Source organism: Psammomys obesus, unplaced genomic scaffold, assembly GCF_907164565.1.
Source record: "Psammomys obesus unplaced genomic scaffold, mPsaObe1.curated_primary_1811, whole genome shotgun sequence".
Lineage (NCBI taxonomy): Eukaryota > Metazoa > Chordata > Mammalia > Rodentia > Muridae > Psammomys > Psammomys obesus.
In genome coordinates this window covers 6,878,196-6,899,247 of record NW_026585626.1, presented here as the reverse complement: position 1 = coordinate 6,899,247, position 21,052 = coordinate 6,878,196, and the positions used below count along the sequence as shown (strand labels likewise).

Below are 21,052 nucleotides of genomic sequence, written 5' to 3'. Positions count from 1 at the left end.
GGGAAGGGGCTAGAACCCCGGCACTCTAGCCCTGCCAGACGCCTCCTGTTGATCTCCATCCCTGGGTTCCCGCACTGCCCCGCCTCTCTGCACCCTTGTAACCACTTCCCTGATTTTATTCTGAGTGTGTTGTTTTTACACTTAGGACTAGAATCCTTACGCTTTGCTCAAGTGTCACCTTCTCCGCGATGCCTAACTTGAAATTAACCACCAGGCACTTGGTAATTCTCTTTCCTGTTCTGTTTTCCTCCTGTAGCAATTATCGTGTCCTTTCATACTATTCTTATACATTTTACTTATCTTTACTCTCTCACGGTGTGCGCTCGCGTGCGCGCGAGTGTGTGTGCATGTGCGTGTGTGTGTGTGTGAGAGAGACAGATGTGTTTGTGACAGATGCTAATGTGCAGAGCCCTACTGATTTCCACCTTGTTCCTTTGCAACAGGGTCTCTCATTGAGCCTGGAGCTACAACTGACAATGAGCAAGCCCAAGAGATTCTTCTGTTCTGCCCCTCCCCACCTCACCCCATCACACACAGCCAACCCCCCTCATTCATACCCATAACACCTTCCCATCCACACACACATACCCACAGCCCCTTTTCATTCACACACAAAACCCCTTCCCATTCACACAAACACCCTCCCCGCCCCCTTTCACACACACTTACTTGAGTAGTCAGACCTGGCTATTTACATGGGTTCTAGTTTTTGTTTTATTTTGAGGCAAGGTCTTAGGTAATTCAGGCTGGCCCCCAATTTGCTATGCAGCCTAAGGGGACCTTGAACTTCTGACTCACGCACCTCTACCTTCCCAAGTGCTAGGATGACAGGCACGCACCGCCAAGGCTCTGCTGTCTGTTTTACTGCATCTTCACTGAGCAGTGGCCAGTACAGAGCAGACAAAGTAAGGTGAATGAATTAGCATGGTCAAGCTCCCCAGTAGGAACGCCTGAACTAGGACTCTATGGACCTTGTCGGTTCGGTGGGCGACGGGACCCTAACTGATAGCTGAGGGAAGCACCTTATCCCTGGATCCCAGCATCCCTCTTCTCAAAGCCGTGTCCCTGGAAGAGATGAGCCACACACACATTCAGGACCTCCCATGCTGAGTGGGCCACCCTGACCCCTACTCAGAGGCCCCAAAGCTGCTCCTGAATTCAGCTGTCAAAGTACACATTTGGACACAAAAGCCCTTCATGATTAAAGTAGGTCTTTCATCAGGAGTGGGTGAGATCAGAGGTCAAGATGGTGCTAGCCCGCATTTTAAAAATGAATCTTGACCCCTACCTCAGAGCATACACAAACATAGACTCCAGATGGATTGTAATTTCAATGGAACAATGAAGCAGTAACTTATAAGATGAAACAGAGAATGTCTTTGAGGCGTTGCATTTGGAAACAGTTTCTGTGTGTGCATTCTGTTTATAAAGAAAACACGGAAAGCACTTCCAGGACAGAGCTGCTAAACTGGCCAATATAAGAATTAAAACTTCTCTTTATCAAAGGAAACTTTAAGAAGAGGGAAAAGACAGACGAGGAGGTGGAGGACAGTATTAGTGAAACACAAACCCAGCTAAGGGCTCATGCCCAGGAGACAGATGATAGAAAGACAGAGAGACAGACAGATCCTATGTGTTACCATGCGTGGTGGCGGGTTCCTTTAATCCTAACACTCAGAAGGCAGAGACAGGTGGATCTCTGTGAGTTTGAGGCCAACCTGGTCTACATAGTGAGTTCCAGGACAGCCAGGGCTACAAAGTGAGACCTTGTCAAGAAGAAGGAGGAGGAGGAGGAGGAGGAGGAGGAGGAGGAGGAGGAGGAGGAGGAGGAGGAAAGGGAGAAGAAAGAAAAAAGAAAACCAATAGAAAAACGGGCAAAATATTTAAATGATCTGGAATGTGGCTCAGAGAGAGGCAGAGTGCTTGCCTGTGTGTTAGGCAAGATTCCATAACACTAAAGAGGATGGATTAGGTTGTCTCACAGGGTGTGATCCAGGCAGTCCATCAGTGGCTGTCCATCACCTCACACTGGAGAGGCCAAGTGCTCAGTCCACAGGGTTGGCTGTTTCTGAGGTTCCAATCAGTCGAAGCGCTGGGGGATTTCTGGAGAGCTGCTGGTCTTCAGGCTGTGCTAGAATCCTAAAGAAGTAGGATCTAATAGCCACCAGGGCATGCCACAGCACCAGGGTGGATGAACCTGCCAGCAACAGTGAGGGCAAACAGGCAAAAAGCACAGCTTTCTCCTCCTAGGCCTTTTTATCTGGGCTGCCACCAGAAGGTAACGCCCACATTTAAGGTGGGTCTCCCTGCTTCAACAATCGGATCAAGGAAATCCTTCAGGGCTGGAAAGATGGGATTCAGAGGTTAAGAGCACTTTTGCCTTTACGGAGGACCACGCTTCAGATCCATAACTTTCTTTCATGTAAGTGGTGGACATACATACATGCAGGAAAAACACTCATACGTGTGAAAAGAAAATAATCTAAAATTTTTAAAGATCATGATAAAGCCCACTATTTTGTACAATTAAAATACATTCATTAAAACAGAAATTTTCAGTTATATTAGTTAGTCAGAAAAATGTAACCCTCTTATGTAAATGTGTTCTCTGATCTCCACACGCATTCTGTGTCTGATGTATGGCCACATACACACAAACACACACACGCACACACACACACATGTGTACACACACATAGTCGGTGAATCAACACTTAAAGAAGTGCTACTTCTTTGTGTAACAATATCAGAGAATTTCACGAAGATGCCTTTGGGTGACGGAAGCCAGCTTGCCAACTGTAACCATATGGGAAATTCAAAAGCAGGCAAGATAAACGCATGATATCGGAAGACAGCACTTTCTAGTGATTCCCTTGCTGGGTGGTGGATGGTGACTGACCGGAGCGCCTCGCAACATTCCAAGATGCTGCTCAAGATTCTGTTTCTTGAGCCAAGTGTGACGGGGTATGCCTGAAACTCCAGCATTCATAAGGTGGAGGCAGGAGGGTCAGGAGTTCAAGGCCAACCTCAGCTAGTTAGAGAGCTTGCGCTCCATCTGAGCTACATGAGATTCTGGTTCAAACAACAAAAAAAAAATCTAAGCCCGAATTGTGTTTCTTCATCAGAATGTTGTTCATTCAGGTGCACTCCGTGGGCATCAACTAGACACAACACACGCTCGGATTTACGCTTGTGTGTGCTTGGATGTGTTAAGCAAACCTTACCTGAAGTGCTTAGGACAAGAGTGTTGGAGCATTCAAGGCTGGGGCTGCAGAGGTGGCTGGCTCCGTGTTGAGTCATGTGTGGTGGCTCAGGTCTGTAACCCCAGAACTGCGGAGGCAGGTGGATGTCTGTGAGTCTGAGGACGGCCAGGTCTACATGAGTCCTTGTCCTGTCTTCCTTTCCTGACTATGACATGGAACTGTAAGCCAAATGAATCCTTTCGTGCCCAGCTTACTTTGGTCACAATGTTTCATTGCAGCAAAGATGACCCTAACTAGGACAGACAGGCTCTGTGGTGCAGCCCCACCAGGCCTCTCTGAGCATCTGCCTGAAAATAACCCTTGACGCCAGCACAGTGGCGTGTGTCTAACCGAGAGACATTTGGGATGTTTACCTAGGAGGAACTCAAGTTCAAGGTCAGCCAAGGCTATTTAAAGAGACGCTGACTCCCAAACACCCTCCAAAGTTGTTATTATTATTATTATTATTATTTAGATTTGCTTATTTCATGCACATTAGTATTTGCCTGTGTATATACATATATATGTATATGTGCCGCGTGTGTGGTGCCTGTGGAGGCCAGAAGAAGACATTTGGATCTGGAGTTACAGATGAATGTGAGCTGCCATGTGGGTGCTGGAAACTGAATCTCAGTTCTCTGCAAGAGCAGTGACTGCTATTACCCACTCATGCACACACACACACACACACACACACACACACACACGGGGGCAGGGCTGGACATCTACCTCCGTTGGAAGAACACGTGTATAGCATTCAGTCAGCCCTGAGTCTGAGCCCCAGCGCCTCACAAACTGGGAGGCATGGAAACTCAGAAGGTCAACATTATCTTTTCTGGTTTCCTGGGAGTTTGCAGTAACTCTGAGATACTCGAGACCCTATCCCACAGAAGGATGGATGGATGGATGGATGAATGGATGGATGGATGGGTGGATGAATGGATGGATGGATGGGTGGGTGGATGATGAAGGTGGAGTGTTAGACCTCTGGTTAAACTTCAGCAATGGTGTCAAGTGCCCCAGGGTACTGAGGGACTAGGGACACAGTCCTAAACTGGTCTTAGCTCTAAAATCCGGTCCCTTTCCCCTGTAGTCATACCTTCTCCTCCCAGGCCCCTTCCCAGAATCTTTTCCTCCATTTCTACACAGGGCCCTCTCCAGGGCTCCCCCCCCTTCCTCAGAGCTCTCCTGTCACCTACATATAAACCTCTCTCCAGGACCTTGAACACAGGAAGGGATAAGGAAGCATTTTGGGGGGTCGTGGTGAGGCCTAGTCTGTTAAACACAATCACGTGAAGATGGTAAGCTACTGGATTTCAGGGGTGGCTAAACAGTGGACAAATACTAGCCCCGAGGATTCACAGTGAGCCGCCAAGGGACACGTGTTCCCAGTGGGCTCCCTCACGGCGGTGCTCATGGAGGGAACCAGCCCTACACGTGAAATCAGCGCTTACAGCTGACTACCCTGCAGTCCTCCTTGCTCAGGACTGTGACCCTAACAGGCGACTGGCATCATCACCCCTGTACAGACAACCACTCAGAGGCACCAAAAGGTTGTCACTCTGTCACTCGACCAGAGACCCAGAATGTCAAAGCAGAGTGAAGAGTCCGAGCGGAGCCAGTGGCTCCCACGTCCTCGTGATAACCAGTCAGAATCCTGCTTTCTGTGACCCGTGGGACCACCCTTGCTGGAAGGACCTTGCAAGGTGGCTTCGGAGGTCAGCGACAGCGCCTGCTCAGTGGCTCAGAGTCCAGGGGGAACTCCCCTGAGTCAATAGCAAAGCATCTCTGAATGCTGCGGCGGCAGGAAAGGCCACCTACAGCGGGCACATGTGTATGTGTGTGTCTGGGCTCGCCTTAGTGTGCAAGTAGGTAGACGGGGTGCGGGGCTGGGGCCGGGGGAGACAGTCTACCTATTAGCAGAAAGTAATCAATCTGAAGGTTCCTCACTTGCTTGGCACACGGCAAATATTTGTCGAATTAAATTGGAATTCTAAAGACAGCGCTCTATGAATGGGAGGCCCTGCTATCACTGTCGCCTCCAAGTCACAGGAAAAAAGATGCAGGGGCAGCATCCCTTGGCTTCCTCTTGCCTCCAGAGCAACGCTCCGTAGCACGGACTCCTTTGGGTGGCCTCTCTCCCGGGAGATAGCCTTCTTGAACTGGCTAAAAGTCCATGAAGGCGATGGTGACAAAATGACAATCATAGCAGTAACTGAGAGGCAAAGAGCCCTCCATACTGGGTACCCGTGTGCTAAGTGTGGTGGAGTGACTATTCCCCAGCTCTTTCCACACAGCCAGTGAGGATGGCACTGGGTATTCAGAGAAGAAAGCCCGGAAGGACTGGTCATGAGAGCGAGCACTTCGTGCTAAGAATAGCCAGAGAACCATCTCTCCGGCTCTGTTTCTGTGTGTGTGTGTGTGTGTGTGTGTGTGTGTGTGTGTGTGTGAAGGGGGATGTGCATGCACATGAGAACATACGCACAGGCATGTGCATACAGAGGCCAGAAGTTGATTTTTGGGTCTCTCCTCTGTCACTTTCCACCTTATTTACTGAAACAGGGTCCCTCTTGGAACCTGGAGCTCATCAATTTGTCCAGTTTGGATGACTAGAAAACAGCAAAGATCCTCCTGTGTCTGAGTGCTGGGATTATAGGTGCATACCAGCAAGCCTGACTTAAAAAGAGAGGAAGGAAGGAAGGTAGGAAGGAAGAGAGAGAGAGAGGGAGGGAGGGAGGAAGGAAGGAAGGGAAAGAAAGAAAGAAAGAAAGAAAGAAAGAAAGAAAGAAAGAAAGAAAGAAAGAAAGAAAGAAAGAAAGAAAGAAAGAAAGAAAGAAAGAAAGAAAAAAAGGAAATTTTGTGGAACAGGGGTTGGAGGTGGGGGTTGCTACAGCCCCACAGGGACAAGAGATCAGAGGACAACTTTCTAGAATCTGTTCTCTCCTTCCCCTCTGGGTTCCAGAGATAAAGCACAGGTCATCAAGTTTGCATGACAAGCACTTTTACCCCGTGCTTCCTCAGATGGCCCGAATCTGGCTTTCTGCAAGTGCAGACAGATCCCCTGGCCTGGGCTAGTGGAGTCTTCAGCTCGGGGACAGTGACAATCCCTGTCTCAAACAACAAGGTGAATGGCACCTGAGGGGAAGCTCTTGGCTTGGCCTTGGCTTACCCCATCTACACACACATCCATACACAAAAGCCCAGAGGCCAACAGAAGCCCTCTGTCCCGTGCTTCACAGGAACAGCTCCTTTCCTCACCCCAAGAAACCCCGTTCACTCTCAGGAAGGTCAGCCTGATGGACTTGTAAGATCTGAGACCTCCTAACCAGGTCACTAAGAGAGAGAGCTGGGCCCTGAGCTGGTCCTAGCCCCATCCCCGCCCTGGTGGCCTTCGAAGTCCTCCTCAGCCCCCGTCATCTGACTGACACACCTATGACACGGTGCCTCCTCCCAGGAGGTCCAAAGCCTTAAAACTTAATAGTCTCTCCAACCCTGTAACACTGGAGGGGGCTTTTATGAACTCTACGGGGCTAATATTATGAGGGGGCAGCCACCACCTCAAGCGGGCTGCTCACAGCCAGGGGCCCCTCCAAAGCGCCTCAGAGGCCTCAGAGGCCGGCTCCACTCCCAGCCCCTCTGTGTCTGATGAGGTTATGACAGAACAGTTTGCTGCAGACAAGGGCCTGGTGGGAGGCTGGGACCCTTGTACCCTGGCTCGGGGGAAGCGGAGGAGCAGGGGGGAGGGGCCGGGGGATCTCGGTGACTAATGAGCAGGCAATTGAAAGCTCTGTCGTGTCAATGGGGAGCAGATGGAGGAGGAGGGGGATTTCTGCTGCCTGGCTTCTGAGGTGTGGCTCTGAAGGAGACAGAGGAGGGAGGGAGCAGGCACCAGGTGGTGGGCCAAAGGAGCTCCTGCCAGGCTCTGGAGCACACTACCTTTTCTGCTCTGGGGTCCAGCATTCTCTATTGCTGTCTTTCTTTTTCTTTCTCACTCACCCCCTTTCCCCCCTCCCCCCCCCCCCCCCCCCTTTTTTTTTTTTTTTTTTTTTTGAGACCATTTTACTACTTAGCCCTGCTGGCCTGGAACTCACTATTGTAGACCAGGCTGGCCTCAAACTCAGAAACCCGTCTGCCGCTGCTACAGATACTGGACTGAAAGGTGTGCGCCATCAGGCCTGGCGTCTCCCTTCCTTCCCTGTTCTCTTTCTTCAGCCCTTTCCCGTTCCTCATGTATGGCCTGTCCTAGAAGACCAGAAAGGGGCCTTCTGCCTGGGCCTCAGTTGGTGCAGGCAGAACTCCCAAATAAAACACATACAACAGGAAATAAAGGGCCATGACGGATTTGTCTACACTCACACACTCACACACACACACACACACACACACACACACTCACACACAGACTACACTTTTCCCAGACACATACATACACTTCCTGCACACACACAAACACACGCACACCTATCCTGGACACAGGCTTATACTTCCTGCACACACACAAACACACAGGTGCACATGCTCCTATGTGCCCTACACAGACACGTAAGCAAATCTACTTGCAATCATACTTTTCAGGGCACACTGACTCACAAACACAGGCACACACTCACACCTTCCCCAGACACACATGCACACGAAAGCCCGGGTGCCCGAACACACACATATTTTCTTCATTACCGCCTCAAATACTGTCTTCTCTTTCGGTCTTGAGTTCAATGTTGTTTTTTGTCTCTTTTGGGCCCTCCCCCTCCACTTCCCCTCAATTTATTCCAGCTGTGAAAACCTTTTCCACATCTCCTCTGTCACCCCAGCAGATAGGTGAGTGGCAGGCAGAGGAGTCTACTCGGCAGCCACCGTTGGTAATGGATGCCAGATGTAGAGCTGGCCCCCGTCCCGGCTCAGCCCTGAGCTGGGGCTCCCGCCCTGGCTCCTGCAGCTGGGCAAAAAGAACCCCAGCCTAGGCCAGGATCAGCAGACCAGACTCGGGGGACACAGGAGGGAGGACCAGGAACAGAGCTGTTGAGGCCGGGGGTGGGGGAGATGAGGATGGGAGCAGAGGACCAGAAACCCCCCCCCCCATGGCACGATCTGGAGGAAGCTGACAGACTTTCTGGACTGATCCAGTATGTTGAGAATGAGCCCCGCCTTTAGCTTCTTGTTGGCCATTTTATTTCCTTCGGGAAGAGTGTTTGCCACTAGCGTTATTCATAACTATGTGTGTTTGGTAAAACACAAAAGGCCAATTATAACATCCTAGAATTCTTCAGGTCTGTTCTGCCCTGGGTGATCACGAACCAGCTAACACGAATGGAATGTTTGGGACTTCCTAAGCCACTTGCGCGTGGTGAACTCCGTCTCTCAGGTACTCATCAGAGCCACGTTATGAGGTAGAGAAAGCAAATATTCCCATTTAACAGATGGAGCGAAAGAGAGCAAGATCTACCTGGCCCATCCAGAGAGTGGTGGGACTAGGAACTGAGTGAGCCCAGCCAGTGTGAGGCCGCAAACCACACTAAGCTATAAAGGGACTAAAATCTTGTGTGCATACGTGTGTGGGGTAGGGGTTCAATCTCAGATGTTCTTTCACCTTGTTGGTTTATTGTGTGTGTGTGTGTGTATATATATATAGTTTGTCTGTTGTTTTTTGAGACAGGGTTTCTCGGTGTAGCCTCGGCGGTCCTGGACTCACAGCGATCTGCCTGCCTCTGCCTCACAAGTGCTGGGATTAAAGGCATGCGCAGCCAGGCCCAGCTTATTTTTATATTTTTAATATGTCTGTGTGTGCGTGATGGTGGCAGGACACATCCACGGAGGTCAGAGAACATCTTTGCAGAGTCAGTTCTCTCCTTCCGTCTTTACTTGGGTCCTGAGAATGGGACTCAGGTCACCAGGCTTGTACAGCCAGCGTCTTTACCTAACGCTGAGCCATCTCACTGGACCCCTCCACCTTGGCTTTTTGAGACAGGGTCTTTCCCTAGGGTCAAGAGTTTACTGGTTTGGTTCCTCTAGACTGACTGGCCAGGGGGGCCCAGGAATCCCACTGTGTCTGCCTGGAGCGCACTGCCATGCTTGGCTTTTTAGTCAAGTGCTGGAGATCAAACTCTAGTTAGTCTTGGTGATTATGTGGCATAAACCTCACAGAGAGAGCAAGCTCCTGACCCCAAAAGGTGCCAACCTCTTTGAAATACTCAGATTTGGCGTCACACACTAGTAACACCAGTACTTGGAAAGCTGAGGCAGGAGGATTGGGAGCGTAAATCTAGCCTTGGCTACATATAAAGTTCAAGGCCAGCCTAGGCTACATAAGACGCTGAGAAGTCTTAGAAGGAATCTGATTAAAAACTCTGGCTTTTCTTTCTTTCTTAGTTGGTAAACTGACCGCTGCAAGAACCAGTTTGGATGCCCAAATCCCGGGCAAAAAACTGGCCGCTTCCGATAACAACAATCTCAGTGCCGAGGAAATGGAGACAGGTGGATTCTGGGAGATGACTGCTCAGCCTGCCTAATTGAAGTTTCAGGTTCAGTGAAAGACCCCTCCTAAAAAAATAAGCTGGAAACTGATTGAGATAGACACCTGACATGGACCTCTGTCCGACCTCCACATGAATGTCACGTGCGCGCGCTTGCGCGCGCACGCGCACACACACACACACACACACACACACACACACACACACACACACACACGAGACGTGAAGGGGGCAGTTGGAAGGGTAGCATGAGCCACAGTGCCTCTGTGAAACCAAATCCTCCCTCCCCCACCACTCACCAGTCAGGACACCTGACTCCCTTCTGGAGCTCACTCAGGGCAAAAGCTGCTTCCTGTCTGGGTCTTGGTAACCCCCTTGAAATCCAGGCCTCTGCCTCCCCATCCCTTCCAAATGCTTATTAAGCTGTTTGCAAATCCAGGGCTGAAGCTTGGAGTGAGTTTAATAAAGCAGGAGACAGATGTCATCCATCATGGGCAGGTGGGCTGGACCTGATGGGTGCGCGCTCTCCTGGCTCTCCTGGTAGACTGCAGCACACCCTCATACTCCCTGCTTCCCCACACTTCCTGTCACGGGTGCTCCCACTGAGTGGTCCCTCCTCAGCTTATGCCCTGTCAGCAGCCCGCTGGGTACAAGCAGAAAGGCCGAGAGTCATGGGCATTAGTAACAGGGCAGGGCCTGGACCCGGAAAGACGCTTAAAGGAAGTAGAGGACCACAACCTTAGCCACCAGGATAAGTCACTTAGAGCAACAGTTTGTTGTGATGGTGTTTGGTTTGGTTTGGTTTGGTTTGGTTTGGTCTGGTCTGGTCTGGTCTGGTTTGGTCTGGTCTGGTTTGGTTTGGGGGAGAAGGGAAATCTCATGTGTCCTAGGCTAACTTCAAACTCACTTTGTAGCTGAGGATAGCCTTTGGATCCTCCTGCCTCCACTTCTTCAGTGCTGAAGCCACGGGCACACGCTGTCATGCCTTGTTTGCGTAGTGCCGGGAATCAGATCCAGCGGTCTGTACACACTAAGTGAGCAGTCTACACACAGAACCACCGAGCGCTCTACCCAGAACCACTTCTCCAGTCTTCGCAATCAAAACTACAGTCAGTGCCAACTCACGGGGCACCATTTTAGACATACACAGGCCCACCTTACCGATTGCTCAATGGCCACAGTCCCGAGCAGCACTCAATGGAACTGGTAACCAACCCTGTCCACTCCTAGGCCTGTTCCTCCTACAGTCCTCCGACTGCGCTCGGGAATGAAGTCCAGGCTTCCAGCTACCCGGGCTGAGATGCTAAAAACCATGTTTGACTTCCCTTGTTCTCCCACAGCCACACCCAGTCCTCAAATAAAATACCTCTTTTAAAAATCAGTCCCCTCCGATGGAATCCCCTGCCCCCAGCTTCATGTCCCGTCCTCCAGAGCAAGGGTGTTCCTGCATCATCGCATTTATTGCTGAAGAGCGGTACACACTTCTAAGTCAGGAGGCAGAGGCAGGCGGAGGATGTCTTTAAGGCCAGCCTGGTCTATGTAGCGACTTCCAGTCCTGCCAGAGTTCCATGTGAGACGCTGTCTCAAAAATAAAGGGGGGGGGGGATTCTTTGTTATTATTGGCAGGAGGTGGGTGACCGTGCTTGCTGAGGCTCACATGTGGAAATCGGAAAAGAACTTTGTGGAATCGATTCTAGTATTCCAACTTTATGTAGGTTCCAAGGATGGAGGTAAGTCGTCAGACCTGTGCCGCGAGCACCTTTGCCCATGGCTGCTCCCTTCCCCCCTTTAAGATAGCCTCTTGGTAGCCATGATTGCCTGGAACTCGCCATCTAGACCAGGCTGGCCGAAAACACGTGAGCTTTCTTGCCTCTGCTTCCTGGGGTCTCTCTCCTGTTTTCTTAGCTTCTTTTGTTGATGCTTGGATTTCTTGCCTTGAGATTTTGAGATTAGGGTCTCATATAGTGCAGGCTGGCCCTGAACTTCTTCTAATCCTCCTACATCTATCCCTCAAGGGTGAGGACAGCAAGATGTGAGCCTCCATGCCTGCTTCCACATCTTTGAATCTTCACTTCCGCTGCCCTACACTGCTAGCAAGAGCCTGCCTTCTCTCCATAACCTGCCTTGGCAATTCCAAGGTAAAAAGGAGGTTCATAGCTGATCTCACTAAGGGAGCCCATTTGTGTGATTGAGCTTGCCAGGCCTGAGGTAGGCATCATTTTCTAACTCCCACACTAGCAAACACCACATCAGTAACTTGAAGTTCACAATGGAGGGGTTACTGAGAGCATGGAGACTGGCAAAGGAGGCTTTCCTCCTGGAGAGCTTGGGGGGGAAACGTACCAGGCCACCAGAGCCTCAGCTGAGGTCTACCAGAGACACACATGGTCTCAAGGGGACCTAAAAATGAGCTCTCCCCCAAAAAGGTTGGGCATCTGCCTGGCTTACAGACAAGGGTTAGGTCTCTGTGCAAGAGACACCGGTGGGTGAGCCCCAACTGTGCGTCCAACTATAGCCAAGCATGTGTCGAATAGCCTATGAACGGAAGGGTGCTGGGAAGTAAAACTGTATGTAAGAAAACACTTAGGGACATGTCCTCAAACTATAAATAGCTCTTTTGTATTTCCCGATGGCCCCAAGTACCTTATCCTGATGGAAAAGCGTGGGGAGATGTAGTAGGTCCCCTATCTGAAGTCACGCGGTAGGGAGCGGAAGCTGGGATTTCTCCACATCCAGCCACAAACAGTAATGAGTCTGTTGCTGTTGTTATTTGTTGCACTTTGGGACATGTCTCTATACCCCACTCTGGCCTCAGAGGCTGTATGTTGCCAAGGATGACCTTGAACTTACGATCTTTTGTGTTAGTTACTTTTCAGTTGCTGTGGCAACACCATAACTAAAGTAACTTGTATTAGGAAGGGTGGGTTTGGCTTCTAGTTCCAGAGGGATGAGACCCCAACATGGTAAGGCAGTTTGGCAGCAAGGCGCGGTGGCTGCGGCAGGGCGCTGAGAGCTCACTGAGCGCTAGGCAGACAGAACAAGCCGAAAAGGGCCCAGGCTTCCTGACTCCCCAATCCCGGGAACATGCTCCCTTCCAGCCAGGCCACGCCTCCTCGAACCTTCAAAAGGAGCACCACCCGCTGAGAACTAAGACTTCAGATATGGGAGTCTGTGGGGCCTCACAGGGGCCGGGGTCAGGAACACAAACCCGCCCAGTTCTATGCAGCGCTGGGGACAGAGCCCAAGGCCTGCTGTGTGCTGGGCAGTCAGTCAACCAAGCGAGCTACCTCCACATCCCACAAGGTCCCCTCTATGTATAACTCTTCAAAGGACCTTTTGTAGAGCCCAGGCCCATGCATGTCACCAATACACCTGTGTGCACGCCCCTTGGGCAGTTTCCCCAGTGGAGGCCACTTCTCTAAGGAACACGCCATTCCCCAGGGCATTTTCTCTTCTGACTTTCTCTAGGTCAGTTTCCCGGCCTGGCTTTGGCTCCTCACCCCCATCTCCCGGAGACCTAGGCCTCATTACACCCCAGACGTCAAAGCCGTGCTGTCTCCCGTCCTGAAGCTTGATTCTATGAGGACCAGGACCAGAGTCAACAGAGCCAGACCCTGGGAGGTCAAGGACGGGCCCAGGAGCACCTGTACCATTTTGCCTGTCTCTTTCTTTTGTCTCCTGCTTGTTGTGTTACCTCAGCTGTCTTCTGCTCCCTTGGGTCCTGCACTCCTGCCACCTATGGTTCTCTTGAGTCTCTCCTCCTCTCTGTTCAGTGGCAGGGGGTGTGTGCGGGTTTTGGTTTTTGTTTGTTTTGTTTTGTTTTGTTTTGTTTTCTGTCTCTGCTTTGTGGATGTCTGTATCTCCCTGTATCTTTCTTCTCCTCTCACTTCCAAACATTCTGGGGTGTGTGTGTGTGTGTGTGTGTGTGTGTGTGTGTGTGTGTGTTTTTCAGGGTCCACTTTGCAGCACTTGCTGTATCGGTCTATCTGTCTCCCCCTGACTTCACATGTCTGTCTGTACAGTTCTCTCAGGGTCTCTTCCTGGCAGCGTTCGCTCAGTTCATCATGGCTGCTCTCTGGGGAGGCCCACTTACCCCTCCCAAAGTTCACTGCCTTGTCAAACGGAGCTAATCTCCTGCGGGAGGAAAAAGCTTCATTCACACTGGGGAGGGGGGGTGGGGAGGGCAGAGAAGGAGGGGGAGGGCTCGGGGGCTGCCGCCTGAAAACACCCCAGGCCTATAATACCGCTTTTGTTCTAGGCTGGTGGGAGGGGGTGGGCGGGGGAATGAAAGCAGGGGGATATTAAAGGAGCAGGTGAAAGACTTGTCCTCAGCAGCCGCAGATAAGCGCTCACCCCTTCTAATCTGACTAAGGCCTATTATCTTCCCGCCACAGTCATTACTATTAATATTAAACACCCCCACCCCAGCTTAGAAACAACTTGAAAACCCTGACTCCTGCCCCTCCTTCCCAGGCGCCTCCCACAGTACTTGACCACCAACCCCGGGCTCCCAAACCCCACGGCCCTTGAACTTCCCCGTGACCTTCAGCCCCCAAAGCCTCCTTTCCCTCCTCCCCCAACCCCTCTCTCCTATTTTGAAAATCAAGGCTTTCTCTCTCTCTAGGAGACCCCCATCCTGGCTTTATTTCTGGGGGCCTCTCTGTACCCCAGCCCTCTTCTCTCCCGTAGAATGGAAGATGGAAAGTGGGAGGCTTGTCCCCCTGGTTGAAGGCTATCAAAGTTGACTGCGCATTTACGTCGGTAAATTTTCTAGTCCTATGAGCCTCAGTTTCTCTTCTCTGAAATGGGAGTAAGGTGCAGGTGCTACAAGTAAGAGCCATTTTAAGGGTTGCGTGGGTAAATGGATGAACGAAAAGGTTCTGATCCTATCCCTGATGCCGGCTTATTAATTCACTCATTCTATTTATTTTACTGAAAAATGTGTTGATGTGTATGAGAGGCAGAGAGAAAGAGAGAGCACACACATGTGCCTTGGTACATGTGTGGAAGTGAGAAGACAACTTTGTGGAATCATCCACCTTTATGTGGGTTCCAGGGGTCAAGAAGTGTCGGGCTTGAGGGCTAAGAACCTTTACCCACTGAGCCATTGCTAGCCCATTTCTATATATTTCAAAGGCAGGATTTCACTCTTTAACCAGCCCTGACTGTCCTGAAGCATGAAATTTAGGCCGGCCTTGAACTCACAGAGTTCCACCTGCCTCTCTTTCCTGAGGGTTGAGATTTAAAGGCATACACCATCATACCTGACTTTGTTTTAGTTTTGAGACAGGGTCTTTCTTACCAGGCAGCCTAGGCGGCTTCAAAGTTATGCTCCTCCTGCCTGAAACTTCTCAGTACTACATTACAGCCACAGCTGTACCCAGCTAAATCTGAATTATGTGTTTGTGTGTGTATATCTGAATGTTTGTGCAGTACTCTACCACTGAGCTATTCCCAACCTCTGCATCGTCTATCTTTAATTAATTAATCAATTGTATGTGTATGTGCTTATATGAGTTTCTGTGCAGCATGTGCACACAGGATCATTCAGCAGTGAAGGGATGCTGGGTCACCTGGAACCGGAGCTGCCAATGGCTGTGAGCCACTATGTGGGAACTGGGTCCTCTGTAAGTGCAACAGATACTTCTAACCCCTGAGCCATCCTGCCAGCACTGTGTCCTATATTTTATCTTAGAAGCCTATGAACCTTGACTTTTCTAATAAAACAGTCAGATATTTCATAAATTAAAGATGTTTTTAAAATACCATGTAAAGAAAAGGTTTTGTTTTATTTTATTAATTTTAATATTTTGTTGTTGTTGTTTATTTGTTTTTGTTTTGTTTTGTTTTTCTGAGACAGGGTTTCTCTGTGTAACTGCCCTGGCTGTCCTGGAACTCTCTCCTTGGACCAGGCTGGCCTTGAAGTCAGAGATCTGCCTACCTCTGCCTTCAAAGGGCTGGGACTAAAGACATGCACCACCACTACCACCCAGCACAAAAAGGAAGTTGTAAAAAGCAAACATTTTAAATCCCCAAATAAATATAAAACAAAATATCATTAAAAAGTGTTCCTCCCCAAATCTCAGATAAAAGGTAAGGCTGGGCATGGTGGTATATTCCTATAAGCCCAGTTCCTGGAAGACAGAGACAGGAAGACCAAGAGTTCAAGGTCATCCTCAGCCACATAGCAAGTCTGAAGTCTGAAATGGCTCAGAGGTTAAAGGACCTTGCTGCTGCTTCTTCAGGGTTCGGTTCTCAGCACCACACAGCCACTCAGAACTAACCCTCTGTAACTCCAGTTCCAGAACTCTGATGCCCTCTTCTGTCCCCAGCGGGCACTGCACACACACACAAATAAAAATAAAGTGTAACAAATGAATGCGCAGTGTGTTCGGGGCTGTACGGTCCCTCCTCTTGCCTCTCTGCCTCCTGTGTGTGGTGTTGGTTGAGAATTCCCAGGGTCCCTGTCTAGTTTCGACGCCTGTAACTTTTTCCTTTACAGAATGGCTGCCTTCCCCTCCAGGGCCGCATTCAGTGTGGCCGGCAATCCAGACTCCTCAGATCCTCCCACCTCAGGGTGGGGCCATGAATCAGGCCCAGCCAATCAGCACTATCTGCCTTGCTTAGGACGTGGACACCAACAGGAGAGTCTGTGGATCTGGGGATTCGGGTCTGGTAAACTCCCTTTCCTTGAGACATGAGCTTGGCTTTGCTCCCCACCACCCCTGCCCAGTGGATCGGAGAAGTTCTGGCCTCCTTTCTCTGCAGCTGAGGGCAGACTCAAGTTCAGTGGGACAGAAACAAAACGAAGGCCAGTGAGATGGTTCTGAGTGTAAAGATGCTTGCTGAAGCCTGGTGACCTGGGTTCTATTCCCAGCACCTACTTAGTGGATGAAGAGAACTGATTCCCACGAGTTGTCTTCTGGTTGCCATATGCATGCCATGGCACATGTGTGTGCACACACACATATACAGGCAAGCACTTGTTTGAATCCATCCTGGCATCATTACTATTCATAATCGCCTTCCTTCTCCTGTGAGGTACCCTTCCATGATCACTCCATTCCTACATTGTATCACCTGGCTCCGGGAACACGGCAGACAAAGGAGGGATCAGGAAATCAACAGGCTTTGGGGTCCAGGAGGTTAGAGTGGGGTAGATGTCAGCTTCCCTCTGTCACTGAGCTTTGGGCTGGAAAGGACCTCAGGCAGATAGATAGGAAGACTGAGGACCTAACCAGCCCTCCCTGATCCACAAGGGGCAGACTCTGCTTTCTGCCTCAGAGGGACAGGGAGAGGGAGAGAGAGAAGAAAGGAAAGGGAGAAGGGGAGAGAGAGAGAGAGAGAACACAAATGATTGTGTGGTTTGAGAAGAGGCCAGCCTGGAACCTACTACCTAGCCCCAGATGGCCTCCAAGTCTCCATTGCCCTCTTGCCACAGCCTCCAAGTACTAGGATAAGAGCTAGGGCCTCACACACGCTAAGTTAGCACTCTACCACTGAGCGAGAGCCCCAGCTCTCTTTTTACTCTTTACTTTGAGACAAGGACTCATTAAATTGCTCAGGCAGGCCTCGAACTTTGGTTCTTCCAGGTTCATGTTTCTGAATAGCTGTGATTACAGGCGCATATCACTAGGCCTGGCCCCTGGCCCTCTTCTCTAAGAGACTGAAAAATTGTGTATACTGTGCCCCGAGAGCCTACACTGTATATGCTGTGCCCTGGGTATTCTGCCCCCCTTCCCCCCGAGCCCACGCTGCGTATGCTGTGCTCCGGGGGCCTAGGCTGCTGTCAGACTCCCAGCCGGCACTGTCACCAGCTGTGTGACTTCAGACAATGTATTTACCTTCTCTGATCTTCAGTCTCTTCCTCCGAGAAACAGAAAAGCTTACAAGACTAAATGCACTTAAGAGTGCTTGAAATCGGGGTTGGCAAGATGGCTCAGTGGGTAAGGGTGCACACTTCTCTCTGAGTTTGGTTCCCAGCACCCACATGAGGCACCTTATAACTGCCTGTAACTCCAGCTCCAGGGAAATCCTACATATCTGGCCTCTGCATGCCTGTACCCACACATGCACATACTCTCACATACAGATAAATAATAAAAAAAATTTAAAAATAAAGTGTTTGACTGAAAGCCACACAGATGACCATGGTCTGTGCATCTGTGTTGACGTCCGTGACCTGAGTTACCCCCAAAGGCTATTTGGATGTTCATGGTCTACCCTGCTGCCTGAGGCCATGCTGATGTCCTTGGCCTATGCTGCCATGGAGAGCTATGACAGTGTCGCTGGCCCAATCGTGGCAGAGGGCCGTGTTGATGTCATGGTCTATACTGCCACCAGATCTTGCTTATTGTTGGAGGCAAAAGCCTCAAAATGCCAAGCCTAAGGGATAAAAATGACAGAATGACCAATGCTCAGAAGGCAGAGAGGTCTGTGAATTTGAGGTCAGCCTGGTCTACATAGCAAGTTCTCAGCTAGCTAGGATTACACAGTGAAGCCCTGTCTTTCTCCTCCCACCCCCTTCAAGATAGGGTTTCTCTGCATAGCCCTGGCTGTCCTGAAGCTCTCCATCTGTAGACCATACTGGCCTCAAACTCAGTGATCTGCCTGCCTTTACATCCAAAGTGCTAGGACTAAAGGCGTGCACCACCATGCCTGGTGTGAAACCCTGTCTTAAAAAAAGAAAAGAAAAGAAAAATGTAAAAAGGACTGAGCAAATAAAGGAATACGAGGTGTCCAGGATGGAAGTCCTGTTCTGGCGTCTCTCTTTCATTCCTCACGAGCAGACATCAATTTTGTTCACCTCTGACCCGGGGTCAGAGACCCCTCAGGCAGAAAGGTCTTATAAGTAAATAATAGCAAAAGAGACGTCAGCTTACCTGTGGGCACCCGGATAGCAGGCAAAACTCTGCCTCTGCTCCGCACACACCATGAGCTCGGAGGAGAAGGGCCACTCTCTCCCCATTGTGCAGAGCTGTACACAGAAGGATAGGACAGACATAGCTGGCTGGTGGCTGGACTGAGGCCAAGAGCTCGTGATCTCCCTGGTAAGAGCCTCATCAAACACACACCAGAAGCCTGATAGCCTGATGCTCCCTCCCTCTCTTTCGTCCCCTCCTGGCTGAACCAGTTAGCCCCCAGCCCAGAGCCTCAGTCTGCTGTGGTCTGTTTCAGAGCAGAAGGGTCCAAACCCAGATGACTGTCACCTTTGTTTATGACTGTACCTTCCATATGTCTTGATATTTGCACAGCCCAGCCGGAGATGAGGGTGAGGGGGGGAAACCCAGCCTCCAGGAGTGAAGGTGACTCCTTGAGCACAAAGGCCTATTGTGGCCCTGTGCCCCTCCCCCACCTCACCACACCCAGTGCCCAGCATCCCGTTTACCTGCCCCCCTCCCACCGCCCCCAGGAGCCGGCCTCATCTCAGGTGCCACTCCAACCAGGCCTACGCCCGGGCACTGCCAAACACTCTGCCCAGGAGCCCCAGGCGTGGTATCTGGGCATTTCCTTGAGGACACCCCCAGGCTTTGCTTCAACACCAGACTCTCTCCTCCAACAAGACTCCCAGTGGATTCTCCAGACATGGCTGACATTGGTAACAGAAACAACCTCTAGGCACCTGGGCCTCTAGGAAGGGGTTCTGGAAGCTTCTGAAGTGCAGGTGGCCTTGTGACGGAGGAGGGTGGCAGAGTGTCAGCTGGCTCCTTTCTTGCCCCCTTGTCCTCTTGTCCACTTGTCTGAGCCTGGGATGGGAAGCGTGAGAAGACAGAGCCCACTGCTCTCTTGGGACCAAAAAGCCATATAAGGCACTCTCTTGGTCCAGCTGGGATGCCATTCTCTCACTCTTCCAGAGGTCAGAGGTCAAAGGTCAAAGGCCGGGGCCTCGAGTAAAGCCTTCGGAGACAGGCCCTCCTCTAAGAAAGCAGATGGAGAGGGCCAGCTCCTCAGGCCAGGGCTGTGATTGTAGACAAGCTGCTGTGTGTGGGGGTTCAGGGTGCTGCCTGTCCACACACTCTCCCTCCCTGGAGATGGTGAGAAAGAGGGAGACGGGGGCGGGGAAAGAAAGAAGGGGCCCTCCCAGAGAAAAGTCACAGACAGGTGAATCAGGGAAGAACAGAAAACCCCAAGGAGAGATGAGGGGTTTGAGCAGGGATCCAGGGGCAGTAGTAGGGAGAGGTAGATGAGAGCCCAGAAACTGCAGGGTTCAAGGCCCAGAGGGGAGCCCATCTTGGCCAAGGACGCCCAGCAAGTCTATCATCACGGAACAGTGGCTCTGGGCCAGAAGACATTTTTTAGTTTTTTTGTTGAGCTGTAAAATGGGGGCTTCAGGGACCCAGCATTGTTTGTCTTCTAAAGATATAAGAGCTAGTAGGACATCCACCAAGCTTGCTCAAGACCGGATGTCAGAGGAAGGCCTACTGGCCGCATTCACAGCACCGTACCTGGTGTCACTTCAAGGCGAGGTTTTGTGGAATTTATATTTTTACCTAGTCCCCCCATCTCTGTCTCTACCTTCAAGATTTATTTTTAATTATGTGAATATTCATGTGGATACACGCATACGAGTGCAGGTACCCCCAGAGGCCAACAGGGGGTGTCATACCACTAGAGCTGCTCGTGGGGGGCAGGCGCAGTTCACGGCACCCTGCTCCACCTCCAATAGTTAAAAATAAAAACCAACCTTAAAGGCACCAGCCACCACGACCAGCAGGGCCTGTTGTTCTGGGTGTGTATGGGAGTCTGCCCAGCAGTGCAGGCTGTGCTCCAGCGCTCTGCCAGGACTGGGAGAGAGGCTGGGGTGGGCAACCGGAGTTGGCACACATCCTCTGCCTCCTCTCTCAGCAGGTGCTGGAAAACAGAACCCCAGCCTGGCACTCTCAGTGCCCCATGCCCCCAGAAGCTGGGGAAGGTCACACCAAAAGGCTCTGTCTTGAGCTCCAGAGTCCTTGTAGAGGTGAGAGGTGGAAGAGGGCAGGAAAGGAAGACCCAGGAGGCTTTGGGGAAGGTTCCTGAGGAAGGAAGGGGGTCCTTGCTGGAGGCCAGCCCTATCCGTGGCACCAGCCCCACTGGGCCAGGGTCCCAAGGGATTCACTGACTAATCCCCAAATGATACACTCACACGGATTGACTCTCTCCCGGCTGGCACTCTCACAAGTTCCTATTGTCTCCACACCCGGCTGCGGGGCCCAGGGCAGTCACCTCAAGATCTCCCGCTTCTCATTCGCTTCCAGGGAACAGAGGCTCCGACCTCCAGACACGCGACCCCCTCCTCCCCGCTGCCCTCTCCCAGCTGGCCCAAGGGTCACTGCTGCCAGGCCCGTGGCTGGCAAATGCTTG

At 51.0% G+C, this 21,052-nt stretch overlaps 1 long non-coding RNA gene across 2 annotated transcripts; it reads right to left on the bottom strand.

Annotated features, from left to right (window-relative positions):
* Positions 1–2,047: 2,047 nt before the first annotated feature.
* Positions 2,048–21,034, bottom strand: LOC129681582 (uncharacterized). 2 transcript variants are annotated; one of them, XR_008720857.1, is made up of 4 exons: positions 20,835–21,034; positions 18,595–18,689; positions 3,225–3,330; positions 2,048–2,139 (listed from the first exon to the last, which is right to left on the bottom strand). It is a non-coding gene; the product is annotated as an uncharacterized LOC129681582 (long non-coding RNA). The 2 variants fall into 2 exon arrangements; XR_008720859.1 differs by having other exon boundaries at positions 20,915–21,034.
* Between the last annotated feature and the right edge of the window lie 18 nt (positions 21,035–21,052).